The 21275-nt window shown below is 37.3% G+C and overlaps 1 protein-coding gene across 2 annotated transcripts in view; it reads right to left on the reverse strand.

Annotated features, from left to right (window-relative positions):
* The window catches only part of EIF2AK3 (eukaryotic translation initiation factor 2 alpha kinase 3), a 99312-nt gene that overhangs the window by 69781 nt on the left and 8256 nt on the right, over positions 1-21275 (reverse strand). The window contains exon 2 of one of the 2 annotated variants that reach the window (XM_077134880.1): positions 19285-19414. The gene's annotated coding sequence lies outside the window, so the exon portion shown is untranslated. Of the gene's footprint in view, positions 1-15720; positions 19257-19284; positions 19415-21275 lie in introns of those variants that run through there. The other variant, XM_077134881.1, reaches the window with a different exon arrangement.

Here is a 21275-nt window from a genome sequence, read left to right on the forward strand (position 1 = left end):
TATAGCTTTTACAATGTGACTGTGTGATTTTGAAAACCTTGTGTCTGATGCTCCTTATATCCAGGGTAAGGACAGATGAGTAAAAAAAAAAATATGGATAAAAATAAATAAATAAATAATAGGGTGGATAAGAGGTAAAATAAATTGGGCAGACTGAAATACTAGTCGTCAATGAAAGGGAGGGGTAAGGAGCATAGGTTGTATGAGTTTTTTCTTTTTTCTTTTGGAGTGATGCAAATGTTCTAAAAGGGATCATGGTGATGAATACCCAACTATGTGATGATACCGTGAGTCACTGACTATACACCATGTATGCACTGTATGTGTGTGAAGATTTGTCAATAAAAATATTTTTACAAAAATACAATTTGACCTATTTCAGTTAATGACACAATTATTTCCATGGTAATCCAGGCCCACATCTTCGGGAAAAGGTAATATGCAAAAGGAAGGAGCTGAAAAAGACTCCAGACAAATGTCAGTCTTAACTTTTTATTAAACAAAATGTCTCTAGGCATTTTTTTCCTGTTCCTTAAGCAGAAGAATCCTTTCCTTAAAGTGATCCTTGCTCGGAAATTCCCACACAGCCATTAGGAGTTGTAACTTGGTGCTCCACTCAAACCTTCTCCTCCTACCACTCTCTTGCCACATACTCCTGGGGTCCTGGAGGACAGGCTGAAAATCAGTCATTTCCTGATTCAAATCCTTGTTATCTCCTGTCTGAGCTATTATAATAGTCTCTTTACAATTCTTCTTAGCTGGAAACTTCCTCATCCTACCTTCATATATCTTCTAGATTAATCTGAAACAGAGTTAAGCCTGTTATTACACTACTCAAAATCTTCAACAGCTCTCTATTATCTTCTTATTAAAGACCCCAAATCCTAGGTCTGCCATGCAAAGTCCTGTAAACACAGTCTCAAACAACCCTTCTGTCCATGTCTTTCCCTTTTCCTGGTGTGGAAGGAAATCGGGCATCACAGCTTAAGCGGCTTTTAACGTGGCTGTGACTGCACAGGCTCCTTTGTGCTTGTCAAGGTCGTTTCTCTGGAACACCCTCCCACACCTACTCTTCCCACTAAAATCCTATCTGACCTTCAAGTTAGTATATTATATTTTTATTTGAAATCCAAGAAAATTTTGGCAGTATACATTTGGTGGCAAAAATCTTCCTATTCCTTAATACTGTAGAAGCTGAAACACCACTAGATTCTCAAAAATTGTTTACTGTGTCTCAAAGAAATATTTACCAGGTATGTAAACGTTCAGACAGTGGCTCTGAAAAAAATGTGCCCAAACCTCACACCCAGCTCTTGGCTTCTAATTCCATTCCCCACTAAAGGTACCAGGGCTGCTAGAAGAAATGCTGGGACAGAGTAGTTTTAAGATAAACCTTTAATATCTTATTATTCCAGAAGGTGAGGATGGGCTAAAAAACAAACAAACAAACAAAAAACAGGCGGAGTAAGTCAAAAGGACACAGATTCAGCTTGAGGGGGCCTACTGGCCAAATCTGGGACAATTTGAGCATCAAAATAAGTATGGTAGGGATTAAAAACCACTGAAAAAATAGGAATTCATGAGCCTATACCCATAAAAAATTGATTAAAAATAATATATGAGGGAGAAGGGAGAACTCTTACTTCAATTAAATGACAAGTGCCTACTGTGTAAATGTGGAGAGAGGACTGAGTTGGAAAAATCAGTATTTTGCAACCATCATAGTAAGAATGGAATAGGGAAGAATCAGCCAAATTTAGGTGTAAATTTTCATGAGGAAGAGAATGTTTACGTAATATTAAAAGGTCTCCTCATAGTCTGCTTATTTGTTACAAAGGAAAAACAAACAAAACTAGTAATTGCATAGTGGTGAACTTGGACAATACTTTGGCCCGGTACCCAAAACTAACATCTATGAGCAATAGACATGATCTCCTTAGAAAGGACACAATAAGACATTGCACATATAGCATTATAGCCTGAACCCAATTGCAAAGAAACAGCAGACAAGCACAAAACGAGGAACTTTCTAATTTTGTTTAAAAAGGGCAAAGAAGACTATTCTTCAAACACATCAGTGTCCTAAAAGACAAAGAAGGGCTGCGGGAAAGTCCAAATTAAAAGATGCAATTGCTGACCCTAGACCAGACGCTGGTCAGGAGGTGGAAGACGCTATAAAGTTCGCCATTAGGTCAGTTGATGAAACTGGAATGCCGACAGGAGATTTAACATATTGTATCAATGCAAATGTGTGAAGCTATAACTATACTGTGATTACAAAAGGGACTGTGTCTATTAGGAAATACTCAGAGGTATTTAGGAGTAAAGGGCCATGACATACATTTATCTTCAAATGATTCAGGAAAAAAAAAGTGGGGGCAGGGGGCAGAAAAGAAAGGAAAAGTATGAGGGCAGGATAAAGATTGAGGGGAAGCATTTGAGGTTTGGCAAAGAAAATTTGGGTAAGTTAACCTAGGATACAGGCATTTTCCTTTGTACTGCTTATATATATAAATATAAATATGTATATTATAATATTTATACATAGAAATAGAATACATGTATATGTTTTAGAATGTCCATCTTGAGGCTGTCATAAGATTAAATTTAGAATGCATACTCTATAATAAAAACAATGCAGTATGGAGCCAAAAGGATTTCCCATTTTGAGTTACACTCAGTTTGAAAATCAAGTATTTACTGCTCTCTACCTTCCACAGTATGTTAGCTATTCTACATTTTATTTAGTAGAACAGCAATTTCAAATTATGATAAAGTAAAAAATAGGGGTTTCAATTATCCAGGCTTCTCAATGTCATACCCAGTTAAGAAGCAAACAAGGAAAGCAGATGTGAATCACTAAAAGAAAGAGGAAGGAGAGTTGGTGGTTTGTAAACAGAAAGCATTTATTTTTGAAGTTTCTTCTACCATTAACAACCTCTCTTCCCCTAAAGCAGCAGCAGGTCCTTAGGGAACAGAATAGCAACTAAATACAAAAAACAACTGTCAAACTAATACAGACTAAAATTCACCATCTTTTCTTTAAGAATTATCTATACACAAGGCAAACTTATTATCTTCAATCAAAAATATGGGTTACATAACGAAGACGACTTGAAATGACTGACTACATTGAGTAACAAGAGAAAATTGCCTCATTTTATAAGATAGCTTAGCAGCAGCACTGAATGAGACAAATGCAAAAACAAAACAAAAAAATTTCTTAAGTATTATGATTAAACCCTGAATCATCATGTCATATTTTTGGATCATGAATTTTTTAAAGTTCACTTTTAAACTGCTCCTCTTACCTCACCTCTTTGTAAAGTCTTAGGCTACACATGTGAGAGCAGATGGTACACTCCCTTGAGAGCCACAAGAACAAGCGTCTGCATGCTGCTCAGGTACAGGGTGACATCACCCCTCGGCATAGCATTACCTCACCCCTACAGAGGAATGAGTCATCTGGGTAGTCAGCTGCAAATCTCTAGGTAGAAAAAAAATGTAGGCTATGGTAATGCATTTTCACATCCCACTGATCTGGCTATGTAAGCAGCTATTTGTTCCGACTTGCTGCTCTGCATCGCGTGATTTGGGTATAAAACGGTCTTCGGCCATCTTAACAATAAAAATATTTGTTATTTTTGTTTAAGTAAGAGATATTTATTTCCTCTATTTATTTTCTCTTGTTCATAATTTTAAAATAAAAGGCTTGTATCATTGTCTAGCAAACTCAGTACCAAGGATCCCATCAGAATCTTAAGCCATGCAATCACAAAGTAGTTGAGTAAAGTATTGCATTTCTAGTTATGAACAAAATCTAAGTGGCATAATGAATACAAGGGACTGCTATCTGAAATTAGAATATGAAAACAAGGGCTCTAATTTTCAAATTAGAAACTAATTGGCAGAAACTAAAGGAAGTAAAGGTAGAGAATAAAGGAAGTACTACTATGAAAATGAACACAACCAGCAATGAAAACAAAAAGCCCTCTAATTATATGAAAAAGTATTTTTTCATGTGGTCCTTCCCTTTTCTACCCTCCTACCCACATATATTTGGGAGTACATTCAACTTTATTTTAATTTATGAGGAAAAATTTCAGACATAACATAAAGAGACTAGCAAAATAATCCCCAAGTACCCAATACCCAGTTTCAACAATTGTCAACATTTTACCAATTGTTTCATCTTCATTCCCCCACTCTTCAAATACTGTTTTACCAAAGCATTTTAAAGCAAATCCAAGCAACCGTGTCATCTCACTGAAAAATACTCCAGCATTCATTGCTAAGGATTTTTACAATGTAACTATCATGCCACTATTATACCTAACAGAATTAACAATTCCTTAAAAATTATCTAATGCTCATATTTTCCTGATTATCTCAAAAATATATTTTACAACTGGTTTTGTTCCAATGAAGAACTCAAAGTCCACACATTATATTTGAGTCCCTTCCCGCAGTAAGAACCTCTCTCACCCCCTTTTTCATGCACTGATTTACTTGAGAAAACTGTGACTTTGTCCCATAAAATGTCCCTGTCTGGGTTTTGCATGTTATTTATCTTGTTCCTTCATCCTCTGTATTTCCTGTAAAGTGTGACTAGACCTGGAGCTTTTATCTCATGCAGTTTCCGTTTTTTGACAAGAACACTTCATAGGTGGTGCTCTGTATTTCCCATTGTATCAGGTCATCAAACTACAGCCAAAGAACCCAATCTGGCCCATGGAATGCTTTTGTATGGGCTGTGATACTGGAAGGCAGCCATGCTCATTCATTTACATATTGTCTAAACTCCTTTTGGCCTAGGATTGCAGATATGATTAGTTACACAGAAACTGTGCAGCCTGCAAGACTACAATATATACTACCTGGCCACTTACAGAAAAGGTTTTCCATTCCCTGCCTTATATCATACTAGGAGGCACTATGTATTTGGTTGTCCTCCTTTTAAGGATGTGATCACCAATGAGAGCTCAGGATTGCCAGCCTGAGTTTCTCATCTCATTGATTTTTCACCATTTTAGTGTCAACTGATCATCTACTATTACACTAAGGGGAATAAAAGTGTAACTTCTGATTTTATCACTCTTTCTGCATTTACCAGCTAGAATTTTTCTATAAAGAATTCTCCCTCATTGAATTTTGGAAGCTCGGTTTGCACAGACTAGCATTCTGTCAATTAGTGATTCAGACTTTAAAGCTGATTAAAGAAGACTGAAAATCAAAAATTGCTCAGGGGTGTAAATGAGACCAGTGTGTTCTCTAACCAGAGGAGAGGGAAAAAGAACACACTGGTTAAGACAGTTACAATAGGCAAGCCTCATGTACAAGCTAAGCAGCAGCAGGACTTAAAAGAGGAGAAGGGAGTAACTCAGGAAGAATCTATGGCAAGATATAGACTCATGGAGAACAGAGATAATGGAGAACAGACCCCGAGGAAACGGAATGGGGGAAACACCAAGTCTCCCAGTGTATTTCCTAAAGGAACACCTCGTTCTCCCACCTCAAGAACTGTAGGAATATTTCCAGTACAGTACAATAACTGCTGCTTACAATGGTGATCCTAAGAGAGTAAGAAAAAATATAAAATTCAGTACGATTAGGAAGATTAAATACATTTAAAAAATTCCAGCAAACTGATGAATTGTTGTCTTTTTGTTATCAGGAAATCCCCTTTGCCCAGAACATTTACTCTAGTCTCTATGCTAGCTGCTCTGCAAACCAAGGCGGTGGAGCAACATCGCACATATAATGTCTGAGAATAAGACATGTCCACAGGGAGCTAACTACACCTCATCAACCCCACTTCCTGGCCCCTGACTCCACTATCCATTCACTATTTGACCTTGGACAAAAACCAACACTTTACATTTGATAAAATTTCTCACTTAACTTATTTCACATGATCTTCATAATCACTCTTCACAACTATTTTAAAAGGGGTATCTTTCAGTCCCCAAACTACTAATTAGTATTTCCATCGCATTAGGTATTCATAGGCCTCCCACTCCCCACCCCGACTCCTTTCCCTGCCCCCCCCTCAATTCCTCCACAATCAAATCAGTTTTGTTTTGTTTTTAATAGAGACCTACTTTCAGTGAGACTCTAATGAATCAAAAGATTGTCTCGGTGTAGCAGTTGCCTTATAAACCAGTTATCTCTAATTGTTGAAGTATCTAAATTTATGAATATTCATAAAGTATTTACACCAAGTAGCAGTTATGGAAATCTGGAGGAAAGCAGGAAAATTTCTAAAATCCTACAAAAACTAATATATCTTTGAAACACTTTTTTCTCTGGACACTCAGTCACTTATGTCGACTCATACTCCTCTATCTTAACTTTAAAACAAAGATTCTAAAAGTTTGGTCATAGGTCATGTTCTTACCCTTCTCTCTTTCAAGATAATTGGTCTTCTCAGGTCCCAGGACACTTGGAATTCTAATTTTATCTTCAGTCCAGACCTTTCCTCTGTGAGCTCAAGACACATACAGTCAAGTTCCAATGTAACATCTCTGCTTTAAGATTGCTCAGTCACTCCAAACTCATCAAATCAAACAAGCTCATGTCCTTTCCCCTTTCTACCGTTCTTATTTTCACTACAAAATCTTCCTCTGAAAGGCCTTTTAATTTCATAAAGTCGACCCTACTTAAACCTCTCTTGAATCCATCACTTTACTTTAGCTCCATTTCCATTGCCCCCCCCCCCCCCCCAGTACAAACTATCATTCCTGCTTGGACTACTATGTAGTCTCCACTTCTGCTCTTATCCTTTTCCAGTTCATTCTCTATAGTCAGCAATGATGTCTTCCACCTAAAATCCATCAGTGGGTTCCTATGGCTTGGGACGAAATACAAAATGCTCAGCATGGCTCACCAGACCTGTGTGTGCTGGCCCTGGCCTCCCACCATGGGTTCATCTCTGCTGCTTTTCCCCAGCCCTTATTCTCGCTGCTATCCTCACCTTTCAGATTCCTGAGCATGTCATGAAATTCACGCCACATGGCCTTGACACAGGTGAATTACTGTTCCAGAATGGTCTTGCCCTATCTCTACCCACTCCTTATTTAGGCACATCCTTCTAATCCTCCAATCTCCGCTGTAAACATCATTATAAACATCATTTCCCCTGAGAAGTCTTCTCTGACCGTCAGGTCTTCTAGCTGCACTCCCTCTTAGTACTCTGCTCTTTTTGTGGCAGTTACCACAACTCAATTACATTATAAATACTGTTTCACATCTGTCTTCCCAGCTGGTTCCACAGAGTGCTGTGTGAGTTCTATCAGGGCAAGGACCTCTTCTGTGCTGGGCACTGTTGCACCCTGGTTCACAATGATCTTGAGCCCCTACTCCAAAATGAAGAGTTCAATTTTGGACATGTTTAGTTCAGCTACCTTTGATTAACCCATTGGGATTGTTTAGGAGGCCATGAAGCCCTTACAACGTGCCAAGATGTATGCTAAGTATGATATGTACATAATGTCTGGATAATTATTCTTGATAAAGCACATGAAGAATCAGGACAAAAATGTAATTTCACTGTTAAGCAATGAGGCATTTCAAAAGCATGAAGTATTGGAAAGAGGGCAAAAAATAAGACCAAAGATCTAGGGCTGAGTTTCAGCTTTACTATAGCAGACAAAAACAAAGAACTTTTTTGAGCCTTGATCTTATTTGATAAATGGGGTTAATAAGAATATTTATTTCATAAGGCTATTTTAAGGATTACAGAAGAATGAATTTGCTATCACTTGGCAAACTAGAAACTGGTAAGCAAACAATAGTTATGTCAATGTAATGATCCAGATCTACTATTTTGAACTTCCAATATAATTCATGCCTGTGAGTGTGCACACATAGGTACATATATGTATATTTGTTAAAGAAAAATGTTAAAAACAAAAATATAAGCCCAATTCAAATTCATCTGACTACCCAAAATTCATCATAAGCCTTCTTTTTTTCTTTATAAGAAACTCCAGAAAAGAACTCTGGGTCATAATACCAAAATTCAAAAATAATTTGAATTCTAAAAGCTTTCAGAATTCAAATAGCTGCTCCAAAAATATATTCAAGGACAAAGTAAAACAGAACACTTAACTATGCTAGGTCAGTTATTTCTTTTCCACCCATGAATTCACAACATCCATTTAAAACAAAGCCTCAAAACCAAATCAAGATTAATGCAATGTAAGAACTACATATACCAACTGTTAGCAGTCTTTGATTTATCAAAAATCTCTAACTGCCCTTAAATTGTCCTTTGATTATAACAAAACTGTGGAGGATCCTAAAGCAGTTTATCAATCATTAAAGACAAAGAATATTAAACAACATTAACTACTGGCACAAGGATAGACTAAGACATCAGTGGAATGGAATTGAGAGTGCAGAAATAAACCCTAATACCTTTGGCCAACTGATTTTCTTTTTAAATTTTTATTAATAAAACCAATCAACATACAACACGAACATTCTTAATGTATGAACATTCCATACTTTGTGTACAATCAATGGCTCACAATATCATCACATAGTTGTATATTCATCACTATGACCATTTCTCAGAATATTTACATCACTCTGGAAAAAGAAATAAAAAGTAAAAAGAAAAAACTCATACATACCATACCCCTTACCCCTCCCTCTCGTTGACCACTAGTATTTCCCTCTACCCATTTTAACATTTGTTCCCCTATTATTTATTTATTTTTAATCCATACTTTTTACTCATCTGTCCATATCATAGATAAAAGGGGCATCAAAACAAGGTTTTCATAAACACAAAATCACTTTGTGAAAGCTATATCATTATACAATCATCTTAAAGAAACATTGGCCAACTGATTTTTGACAAGGGTGTAAGTCCTCTTAATGGAGAAAGAACGACCTTCAACAAATGGTGCTGGAAAAACGAGATCTTCACATGTGAAAAAATGAAGGTAGACCCCTACCTTACACCATATACAAAAATTAATTCAAAATGGATCAAAACCTTAACTATAAGAACCAAAACTACAAAACTTTTACAAGAAAACATAAGGAAGCATCTTCAGGACCTTGTATTAAGCAATGGTTTCTTAAACTTTACAACAAAAATGCAAGGAACAAAGAAAAATAATAATAAATAGTAAATCATCAAAATTAAACTTTCACGCATCAAAGATTTCATCATGAATGAAAAAGACAATCTTCAAAGGGGGAGAAAATCTTTGGGAACCACATATTTGATAAGGGTTTAATATTCAGAATATATGAAGAAAGCCTACAACTCAACAACAAAAAGAGAAACAGACAAATTAAAAAATTGGCAAAAGATTTGAACAGATATTTCTCCAAAGAAGATATACAAATTGCTAAGATGTACATGAAAAGATGCTCAACATCATTAGCCATTAGGGAAATTCAAACCAAAACTACAATGAGATACCCTGTCACACCACCAGAATGCCTACTATTAAAAAAAAATGGAAAATTACAAGAGAAAGGATGAGGAGAAACAGAAATACTTGTCAATTGTTGGTGAAATGTAACTGTTATGAATTGTAAAATGGTACAGTCACTGTAGAAAATAGTTTGCAGTATCTCAAAACTAAGTATAGAATCACCATACGACCTGGCCATTCCACTTCCAGGTGTTCTTTCAAAAGATGGAAAGCAGGGACTCAGACAGATATTCGCATACTGATGTTCACAGCAGCATTATTCACAATTGTCAAAAGATGGAAGTAACCCAATTGTCCATCAACAGAAGACTGAATAAACAAAATGTGGTATATACACGTGATGGAATATTATTGGGCTAAAAGAAGGAATGAAATTCTAATACATGCTGCAATATGAATAATCTTGAAGACATCACACTGAGTAACAAATATTGTATGATCTCACTGACATGAAATAATTAGAATGCACAAATTCATAAAGCCAGAAAGTAGAATACAGATTACCGGGGGCCAGAGTGGGGATAGGGATGGGGAATTAATGCTTAATCAGTAGTGTTTCTGTTTGAGGTGATGGAAATCATTTGGTAATGGATGGTTATAATGGTAGTACAACATTGTGAATGTAATTTACACCGGTGAACTGTATATATGAAATAACTCTGTTTTTCTCCACGATTTCTCTATAAACATGTAATTTCTCTAATAAAAGAAAAGGTTATGTATCTTTTTGCGTATTTTAATTCTTCAAAATGATGCAGTATGTATGGAACAAAAAATGGTTAACTCTGCAAATGACTAGAATATTAGATGCCAGAATTGGTTATTTGTGACTTAAAAGGATGCTCCAACAATACTGTGATGAAAAAATACTTAAAAAAATTTTTTCCTGAAATTAGCATGACAGGGAGAGTGAAAGGGAGATTGTTTGCTGAAATAAAACATCCTTGGGAATTCTACAAGCTCAAAGCTTGGGTTGTCAGAGAAGGGGCATCCTAACAGCCAGTTAAATGATCCATTTTGAGGGGTTTTGAGAACTTGCAGCAGATTTGGATGTTAGTTGGACAATGAGGAAATACAGTGAAAGAAAAAAACACTCAAGTGATTTGGTATTTATTATCTCCAAAGATTATGAATTAATGTCTGAGAGTAGAGAGTAGACAATAATTGCTCAATTCTTTCTTTACTTAACTTATAGTCAACCTACAAAATATTTTAAGGAAAACTACCAGGCTAGCTTTTTAAGCATACTTTTTACATTCATGATAAAAGAACATTGCCTTCTCTTAGGTAATATATATTCATGAAGTAGATAAACAATGTGTATGAGAAGTCAATTTCCTAAAAAACAGGATCCAATCAATTTCTCATTTGGCTACATGCATGTTGGAATAGATTAATTAAGTTCACTGCATTGCTTTCAGCCATGCAAAGGAATTAATAAAACAAAATTAAATCAAAGCTGGTTCAACTCTAAAATCAAAACAAAAACAATTAAGTAGTTATCTAAATATTGGCTTGCTACATGACTAACAGCCACTATTCAAAATAAATTGCCACTTTAGATGACATAGCCAAGTTTCAAAAAATGCCAGTTTATGCACAAATGAAAAACTGAAAAATAATCAGAACTTTTAGTATAAAGTAAAAAATCTTTAAAAGAGAGCACAAATACTCTTTTTAAAACAATATTCAAAAGAGTCCACTAATGGGCCCTCTGTGAACAAACTAGTAACTTAAAAGCTCTCCCCAGCTTTTAAGGCCCTTCTACTAGTCCAGACAATGTAGGCTAACATGGGGCAGGCAGGGGAGGAGGTTGGGGCACCATGTCCCTAGTTGTCTGTTTCTGCACCTGTCTGAAACAGAAAAGCAGTGTCCCTTGAGAAGAAAGATGCCTAAAATAAAACAAAACCACATATTCTAACTATAGACTTAGAGTTGTTTGCTCTTTTTAAGAGAGAGAAAAAATTATATTTTAACAGAAAACAAATAAGGTATCTTTCAATAAAGAAAAGCTAAAGGTATTCTTCTAAGAACTAATTATATATACACAATTATAATACAGCCTTTGCATTTATGAACATGTTCAAAGACATGAAGAAGTAGACAGTTCAAGGATATTTATATCTACTTAGATTCAGTGAAATGTGATCCAAGTGCCACCAGAAGCCCCAAAGAAAACCTATGTTAATACATTATAAAACAAAAATTTAAGACAATTAATGAAGAACCACATTCAAATCTTCTCATTGCTTTTTCAAGGTTGAATCTGCATGTAAATTACCAAAGGAAGCAAATCAGATTTCACCTCTGGTGGTCCTTCTGAAAAATTAAAAACAAAAAACTATTAACCTTCAAATTTATTAGCTTAGAATGTAAGGCACAACTGCTAAAGCTAAGGTGAACCTTAGGTTCATCATTTATTTTAACACATGCGCACACATGCACACAGCTTTAGCTTGGTTTTGTGTCAGTGTTCTCCTGAGGAAGTATGTAAATACTAAGCCAGCAGGAAAGAGGCAAATCAGATCTGTGTTAAAAGGCATCTTAACTTTCTTATGGCTTCAACTCATTCTAAATATAATGTAAAACACTAGTTTTTAACAGAACTGTCAATCTCCCTTATCCTCCAGGAATTTATTTTTTCATTAATATCAAGATAACAGGACTAGATACAAAAACTCAAAAATGGACAGCACAATAATACCTAATTGTAAAGTAATCATGTTAAAATACTGAATGAAGCTGCATCTGAGCTATAGGGTTTTTTTTGTTTTTGTTTGCTTGTTGGTTTGTTTGTTGTTGTTTTTTACTATTATTACTACTTTTATTTCTTTTCTTTATATTAACATTTTATATCTTTTTCTGTTGTGTTGCTAGTTCCTCTAAACCGATGCAAATGTACTAAGAAACAATGATCATGCATCTATGTGATGATGTTAAGAATTACTGAGTGCATATGTAGAATGGTATGATTTCTAAATGTTGTGTTAATTTCTTTTTTTTTCTTTCCGTTAATAAAAAAATAAAAAAAATAAAAATAAAAAAAGATACCACTTAAAGCAGTATAATAAAACACTATTTTATAAGCCTTTTGGCTCAGAAAATGTAAAGGGCAGCACTGAAGCAGGCTAGAGACAATGGGATAAACACCCAGTGCTAATTTCTAATGAATTTGTGCTCTATTTTAAAAAGAATCCTTAAATGTAATAAAAGGGGGAAGTTCAAAAATTTCTCTAATTTATCTGGGTGTTACACATGCATACGACTGTACCCAATTTCTGAAGTTAAAACAATTTTTAGAGATGTAGACCAACCCCATAATCTCACAGAGAAAGAAACTAAAGCTCTACTGGATTAAATACTTTGGCGAAGGTCAAACAGCACATAAATAGAAGAACCATGGCTCGAACTGAAGCCTTCTGAACACCATTGCTCTTCCAGAAAACCACAATGCCTAAAAAATTCCTATGCTGGTTTTACTTTGTTATCCTAGCAAAAGTATCTGTGACCCATAAGCAATTTCTCAGTAATTAGTAACGTAAAAGTTATTATACAGTCTATTGAATCCTTTATCCTTTGGCTTCTCATTAGATGAACAGGTAACCTTAAAGTTTGCTGGATGGAAAATAACATCTTCTGGGCACGCTGGTCTTCTGGGCTTAATCTGCTTCATCTTCATCCCATTCTGGATGAAAGCTTGAACAATTTCCCAAATGGAACCAGGGATTGACTAATTGCCACTCGGCTGGCACCTGCTCTCTCTTCATGTCAGTTCCTGCTGTACCCAGCCCTTCTTCCAAAACTACTTTTTCCCGCTAAACTTCAGGCTTCAGAAAGAGAAATTAGCTATTCCTCACAAAAACTAGGGACTTTCATAAATGCATTTAGAAAGGAATACTCTGTGCATCCAATTTCGGGACATGTCAAATGGCAATTTTTAATCTCCTTTTGGTAGTTTTATATTCAAGTTCTGAACATTACTTCTAGGTGCTCAGCAACACACACCCAGCTGTATAACACAAGACTCAAGCTTACAACACGTTTCTCTCTTCTTGTCAGTAGCCTTATAAAACCTCCTTTTAATAATTCTATTATGCACTATGTGGTTTGTAGACTCTTTCAGGGGTCTACAAGATTATGAGGTGCCTTTTCACCATATTAAAATCTGCACCAATGGCGAATAAAACTGCTGGCACCTCAGTGTGATTCCAAACACCAAATGCACTGGCAGGCACTGCAGTCTTCACTGTCACACACACAGTGGAAAACAAACAAACAAACACGTCCTTGATGAGGCAGTAAAAATGATTAATTTTACTAAATCTTGACCCCTGAATATATACTGTTTTGATATTTTGTGTGGCTAATCAGCACTGCCACATACTCAAATCAATATTGAGAAAAAGCAAGTATGTGATTGAACCGTGAGCTGACCTAGTAGCTTTGTTCACGGAGTTGCATTTTTATTTGAAAATTCGACTAAGAGAAAAACTATAGCTCTGAGACCTGGTTATATGGCAGGCATTTTCTCAAAAATAAACAATGTACATCTCTCACTTCAGAAAGTAACTGATAATATTTGTGGTAAAATTCAAATTTTCAAGCAAAAATTAGAATTTTGGAAAATTTATATCTACTAATCTGAGGTTTACAGCTTCTCAATGCTTTACTGATGAAATATATGGTGACTTGAATAAATTCAACTTTTAAAATATATTCTGTAGGGAAATGTGTCATCATTGGAAGATCTGTGTAATCAGCAAATCAATATTTTCCAAATGATGTTACAAAATCACACATGGGTAAAAGGTCCATTTAAAGCCAAGACAGACCAGTGACTTTAATGCAACAGGGTAGAAAACATTCAGTGGTACAGTTTTAGATACAACAGTGCAACAAACACTTAAGGAATTCTCATTTCTTTTGGTGTAGTACCAAAAAAGAACATCCACAATTATCTGAAAAGGCTAATAAAATTCTCCTTCCTTTTCCAACCACATACGTAGCTGAATTTCCTCTTCATATAGCTCAACCAAGATAGTAATGCAACAGATTGGATGGAGAAGCAGATATGAGAAGCAAGTTGCCTTTTATTAGGCCAGAAATTAAAGAGATTTGAAAAAATGTAAAACAAGGAAACTTTGCTCATTAATTTTTTTTTTGAAAATATAGCTATTCTTCATTCTTATGTTTCATGTCATTGGTTTACTATGACTATTTATAACAAATTACATTAATTTTAAATTAAATTAATAAATCTTTTAAGGATCTTTAAAAATTTTTAATATGGTAAAATACTGATAAATAGAACCCAGAAAAACAAAAGCTCTTTGGAGCCACAATAATTCTAAGGAGTATAAATGGGCTCTGAGACCAAAAGTGTAAGACCCACCATACTAGATGAACAGCCTGAGTTTGTAAAGCAGCGGTACAGAAATAAAATGGGACCAGGCCCCAGAGCAGGTAGAGGGGAATACAGACAGGCGAGGCTGGGTTCATCCCAGCTTTACCAAATAGTCAATCTGCGACTTCAAACAAATAATTTTTCTGACCTCCAGCTTCCTTTTACAGAAAATAGGACCACCCTGGCCCTAGGAGGAGCACTGTGAGGATTTCCCTGAATGCAGTGTACATCAAGTGTATATTACAACACCTGGACATGGTGGTAATGTGGCTATTTTTAGCATATCCATATAGTGAACACAAAGTCCAGAAAACAGTCACAAGAACTTAAGGCAGCAATAAAAGCTAGTAAACCTATCACAGATGGTCCAATACTTCAGATTTCCTCTCTTTTTTTTGTATGGTAGAAATTTAATATCTGGATAATGCAAAGAGATCTCCAGATTCTTCTTTCCTCTGGAAGAAAAGCTAGTCAGTGAGCTTTTTATTTGTTGCTGTGAAAGATGACACAATGATACTTCTTGAGTTCTCTTACAACATTACAAAGCACTCTATCCAAAGGATTTAGAGTGGGGTGGGAGAGAGGACACTTAAAACAAGAGAGCCCTAATGAACCACAGATAGTGGTAAGAACTAAGAACAATGAGGAAGTTGAACTAATATAATTGCTGTTTGTGAGAAGACCTTAGGAACACTAGCTGTTTATAACGTAAACACACTCGACAGCATTTGGGTTATTACAACTACTAGCATTCTACTTTGCTATACTGTGCAATATATCTTTTTGTGCATGCATATATTTTAGTTTGCAGACACATACATGCTCTGTACCATACCAGCACAATGCACAATGTTCTCTTACCTCATTTGTAAGCAGCTTACAATCTTCTGATCTTGCCAATCATCTTTCAAGTCTAGTGTCTTGGCTGGCCAGATTGCTATGACAAGAACCATACACTGGATTTGCTTAAACAACAGGAATTTATGGTTGCATGAAGCTAGAAGGCTTGCCTCTTCCTGGAGTCAGCATACTTCTGGTGCTGGCTGGCATCCTTAGGGTTCCTTGGCTTGCCTGTCACATGGCGATGTCCTCTCCTTTCTTGTCTCGGTTCTGCTGCTTTCTGGCTTCTAGCTCCTCCCTGTGGATTCCTCTTTCTATGTCTGAAGTTCTTCTACTTATAAATGACACCAGTAATCAGTTTAAGGGTTCCCCTCAACAAGGGTGTTTTAGTTTGTTAAAGCTACTGGAATGTAATATACCAGAAATGGGTTGGCCTTTATAAAGGGAACTTATTAAGTTGCAAGCTTACAGTTCTAAGGTCACGTATTAGCTAGGGTTCTCTAGAGAAACAGAATTAGCAGGTGATATCTGTAAATGTAAAATTTGTAAAAGTGTCTCATGTAACCCTGGGAATGTAGAGTTCAAGGTCTGTGGGGCAGGCTGTGAGCTGGCAGCTCCAATGAAGGTCCTCAAGGAACTCTCAGGAGAGGCTGGCTGGGCAACCATGGGGATGTAAGAGTCCAAGATCAGTAGGGCAGGCCACAAGCTGGCAGCTCCAATGAAGGTCCTCAAGGAACTCTCAGGAGAGGCTGGCTGGGCAACCATGGGGATGTAAGAGTCCAAGATCAGTAGGGCAGGCCACAAGCTGGCAGCTCCAATGAAGGTCCTCAACGAACTCTCAGGAGAGGCTAGCTGGCTGAAGCAGGAAGAGTGACTGTCTCTTCTGAATTCTGCTTAAAAGCCTTTTGGTGATTAGATTAAGCATCACTCATTGCAGAAGACATGCCCCTTAGCTGACTGCAATCAGCTGTGGACTCAGCCAACGTGATCATGATTTAAGTCCATGAAATGTCCTCATGGCAACAGACAGGCCAGTGCTTCCCCAACCAGACAACCACGAACCACCATCTGGCCAAGTTGACATATGAACCTGAGCATGACAGGCCATAAAAATGTTCAAACTAAGGCATCCAGAAAAAGATACCTTGACTCAAGAAAGGCCAATGGGTCCAGAACACTTCTATCAGCTGGGAAGGCACTTGGCTGGTATTTGCTAGAGTCTTTGGCTTTCCGTTTCAAAAGGTTTCCCTGGGGGCATTTTCTTTCTACATCTCTAAAGGTCTTTTGTCTGTATAAGCTCTGAAGGATCTGTCACTTCTGAAGCTTTTTCCAAAATGGTTCCCTCTTAAAGGACTCCAGTAAGCAACACCACCTTGAATGGGTGGAGATGCATCTCCGTGAGAAACGCCTAATCAGAAAGTCCCATTGGGTGGGTCACATCTCCATGGAAACAACTTAATAAAAAAGATCCTGCTCAACAATATTGAATCAGGATTAAAGAACATGGCTTTTCTGGGTAAACAACACTTTCAAACTGGCACAAGGGGAGTCATACCTGAACTAAAATAACATCTTTGAGAGATCCTACAATGAACAGGTTCATGTCACAGGAACGCAGAATAAGACCATGTCTAAATTGGGGAATATAATCCAATCTTCCAGACCTCTGAACCCCACAAAAATGTGCTTTCTATATGCAAAATATATTCATTCCATCACAACATCCCAATAGCCTTAAGTCATTTCAGTAACAACTTTAAGTACAAAGTCCCATCAAAATCAGTTATAGTTGTGGGCGGCCCTGGAACAGAATCCCCTCCATCTATGGACGTGTAAAACCTAAAAGACAAGTTATCTGCTTTTAAAACTGCAATGGTTAGACAGGTGTAGGACAGACATTCCCACTGCAGCAGGGAGAAATAGGAAAGAAAACAGAGGTCATTGGTTCCAAGAAAGCCAGATACCCAGCAGGAAATTCCACTGGATCTTAAGGTTTGAGCATCATCTGTGGATCAGTGCTGTGCTCTCCAGGCTTGCCTGCACAGCAACCATACTCTTGTCAATGTTGGTGTGTGGGCCATGCTCTCTCTAAGCACTGGAGTTGCAAATTTGCACTGCCCAAAATCTTTGGTCCAGACCTCGCCTTCATGGCCCTGCCTTTGAAGTCATTCTTCCTTCAGTTCGTCTCTTCTCTGTCCCTTTCAGACCAGGCTGGCAGTGCTTCTGTTCATTAACATTTTGTAAAAACTTTGTCAGCTCAGCACACAGTTCGTGGGGGTCCAAACCATCAGACAAAAGGGCTTTCTCAAAATGTTTTTTGAAGAACCACACTCCCAATCCTGACTTCCTCTGAAATGGCTTAGTGGATCCATGCTCAGCCACACCCTCTTTAGCAAAGGGTTGTTCAGTTAAACCTGCACATGCAGCCCTGTTCTGGATTTACTTCCCAGAAGCTAAGGGAGGGCCTTGATAGCTAGTTTAAAAATAAAGCAAAATGTGCATAACTAAACATAATCCCAGCAGAACACAAATAAATAAAACTTAGTGTGGGTAGTAATTAATTTGAGTACCACAACTAATTAAAAAATGTATTGCATTTTAAAGTCAAATTGTTATTTGTATTAATAACTTACAATACAGTAGAAGTTCTCTGTTCTCAGAAGATACTTTTAGAATACTGACTGACAACTAGCAAGAAGTCTGAAAGTTTAGTCAGGGCTCAGCTAAAAGCAATATGGACATTTGGCAGTGCCATTCTACTAGATAGCTGCCTGAGTGCTCAGGCTGGGTTTCCTGCAGAACTCAGAGGGGTCACTGGGAGCAGCTTTCTCATTAGGCCCTGTCACCACTATGCAGGTCATTCCCAAGCCCCTGATACTAGGTTTTGTCTTTTCCAAGTTTACTGCTAGCCAGGAAGCTATTTGAAGGAAACGACTGAGGATGAAAAAAAAAAAAAAACAACACAACAGGCTAACCCTAGGAGTGTCCTGCAGCAACAGCTTGATGTGGGAGAAGGTTGAGGGTATCTGGAAGACAGAAGTGACTGCTTCAATTAGCAGGCACAACTTGGAAGGCAGAATTATTTTAAAGATTTAAACAACAGAGAAAGACTCCAGGAAATGAGAGAGGCATAATCTATCAGAATCAAGACTAGAGGCAAGGAAAATGAGTTCACTTCACTTTACTCCCTCCACAACTTACCAAGGCAGGCTGAATGCTCACGTGGCTGGGGAGGACGCCGGCCCTCAGGGATTACTTGCTCCATTTGTCCATACCTGAGTCACGTACTGGTGGTTTGGGAAGTAAGGTCTTTCTAATCTATGCTCTTTCCTCACTACCTTCCAGACATCAGCATTAGTAAGCACAAATTTTCTGCATATAATCAAATTCATCTAAAGTCACATTCCAAGAAAAAATGCAGGTCAACTATACTGACAATTAGGAGGTACACTTGAGGAAAACCATAGGAATAATGTTAGGGTTTTGCAACATGGCATAAATCTCCAAGTTATTATATTTTATTATTCCTAAGAACCTATACAGATATAGCAGATTCTCAGTCAACACTGAATAGAAAATTCTTACCTCTGGTTTGCTAAGGCTGGAAGAAACCAAGGAACCAGATCCCACGTCCAAATCCCACTGCTTTTTACCATGATTCTCAGGATCCAAAGCAGCAATTCGCCCATCTAAAGTGCTGATAATCACCAATGATCTGTGCAATTAAAAATCAACAGGGCAAAGATTTATTTATTTAAAAAATATTGAAGAGAAAAAAACACACAAAAAACAAACTGAAAAATAAAGAAACAAATATCTAAGATATCGGACACTTACTCCACACACTGAAAGAAAGCCAGCCCCTTCCCAGGCCTCTATGGCAGGAGTGATGAGGGGTTCCATCTTCCCCCAATATCAAGACAATATCAATATGCCCTTTATCTGTTTATGTTGTATAACATAGGCACTCCAGGTTACCCTTCTTTCTCACACTTAATACCCATATGGAGCTCAACTTCCTCTTATCTGCCCTCTTTTCCTACCTCATTCCCAACTCTGGAAGGTCTTCCCCCTGAAATGCAGCTTTTCTGAATGTTCACATTATTTTTTTAAACTTTTTTTTGTAGTGACATATATACAACTCATATTTTCCAATTTTAACCAAGTGTGCAATTCCGTGCTATTAATTACATTCACAATATTGTGCTACCATCACCAATATCCAATGCTCAAGCTTTTTCATCACTGCATATAGAAACTGTACCCATTAAGCAATAACTTCCCATTCTCCACATCACCCAGTCCCTGGAACCTGTAATCTACTTTCTGTCCCTATGAATTTGCTTATTCTAGGTATTTCATATAAGTGAGATCAAACAACATTTGTCTTGTTTTGTCTGGTTTATTTCATTCAATTTGATGCCTTCGAAGTTCATCTATGTTGTCTCATGTATCAGAACTTCATTCCTTTTAATGGCTGAATAATATTCCACTGTTTATATCCACATTTTTTCTTTATCCATTCATCTGTTGATGGGCGCTTGGTTTGCTTCCATCTTTGGGCAATTGTGAGTAACATCACTATGAACACAAATGTGCAAAAATCTGTTCAAGTCCCTGCTTAATTCTTTGGCATATATACCAAGAAATGGTATTGTTGGGTCATATGGTAATTATATGTTCAACTTTCTGTGGAACCTCATCTCTCTTCTTCCTTTAACAGAAACCTGAATAAAGACACAACTTCCCTGTAGAAGGGCAGGATTTTCCTTTCTCCCATAACCCCTGACCACTGGGCCCAGTGATGGAGTAAATGTACTCCTTGTTGCCATTTCCAGACCATTTTCTTCTCTCCTTCCTAGAAATATTCAGCTTTAATTTGCATGTGATCAGACTGTTCCATCCATTACCCTAACTAGTAGTAGTCATCTATCACTAGCTCCCATTTCTTGAGGATTTTAACTCCTGGTTTACTATTACTACCCAACATATTTCTGCCTCAATTCTTTGTTCCTTAGTTATGTCTACCTTGCCTCAGCCACTCCCAAGGTCAAACTCCCAACCTTGTCATTACCAGTCACCACAACCCATTAGCCCCAGTGAAATTTGAAGCATCATCCCAACAGCCAAAGTGTCCCTTTTTCCCAGCTTACTTCCTCTACATCTCGAACTCAAAAAATCTCTGTCCCACAGAACCTATACTGGTCCAATCGCTTTTACTCTGCCTTCACCGCTATCATGCCCTCACCCCTTTCTGATCTGGTTTAAATTCCACAAGTCCTTCATTTTAAGCATTTCCTGGCTTACACCCTCACCTCACTATACCCCCTCTCATACTGTCACACTCACTTGGCAGAACCCTAAGCCTGGTTAAATCCAACTTTCTGCCTTTCTGCCACCACATCTATCTGTTTGTCTTAGCTCCCCTCTTTCCCATCACTGACATTGAACTGGCCACTACCAATACTTCGACTAGGCAGCAGATCCTTCCCTTGAGAGCACCTAAGGGGAAGCTCCCACAAATCTCTCCTCATGCTTCTGCATCATTGAGTATTCTCTCTTCTGAGGTATCTGTC

The sequence above is a fragment of the Tamandua tetradactyla genome, chromosome 17, assembly GCF_023851605.1.
Source record: "Tamandua tetradactyla isolate mTamTet1 chromosome 17, mTamTet1.pri, whole genome shotgun sequence".
Taxonomy (NCBI): domain Eukaryota; kingdom Metazoa; phylum Chordata; class Mammalia; order Pilosa; family Myrmecophagidae; genus Tamandua; species Tamandua tetradactyla.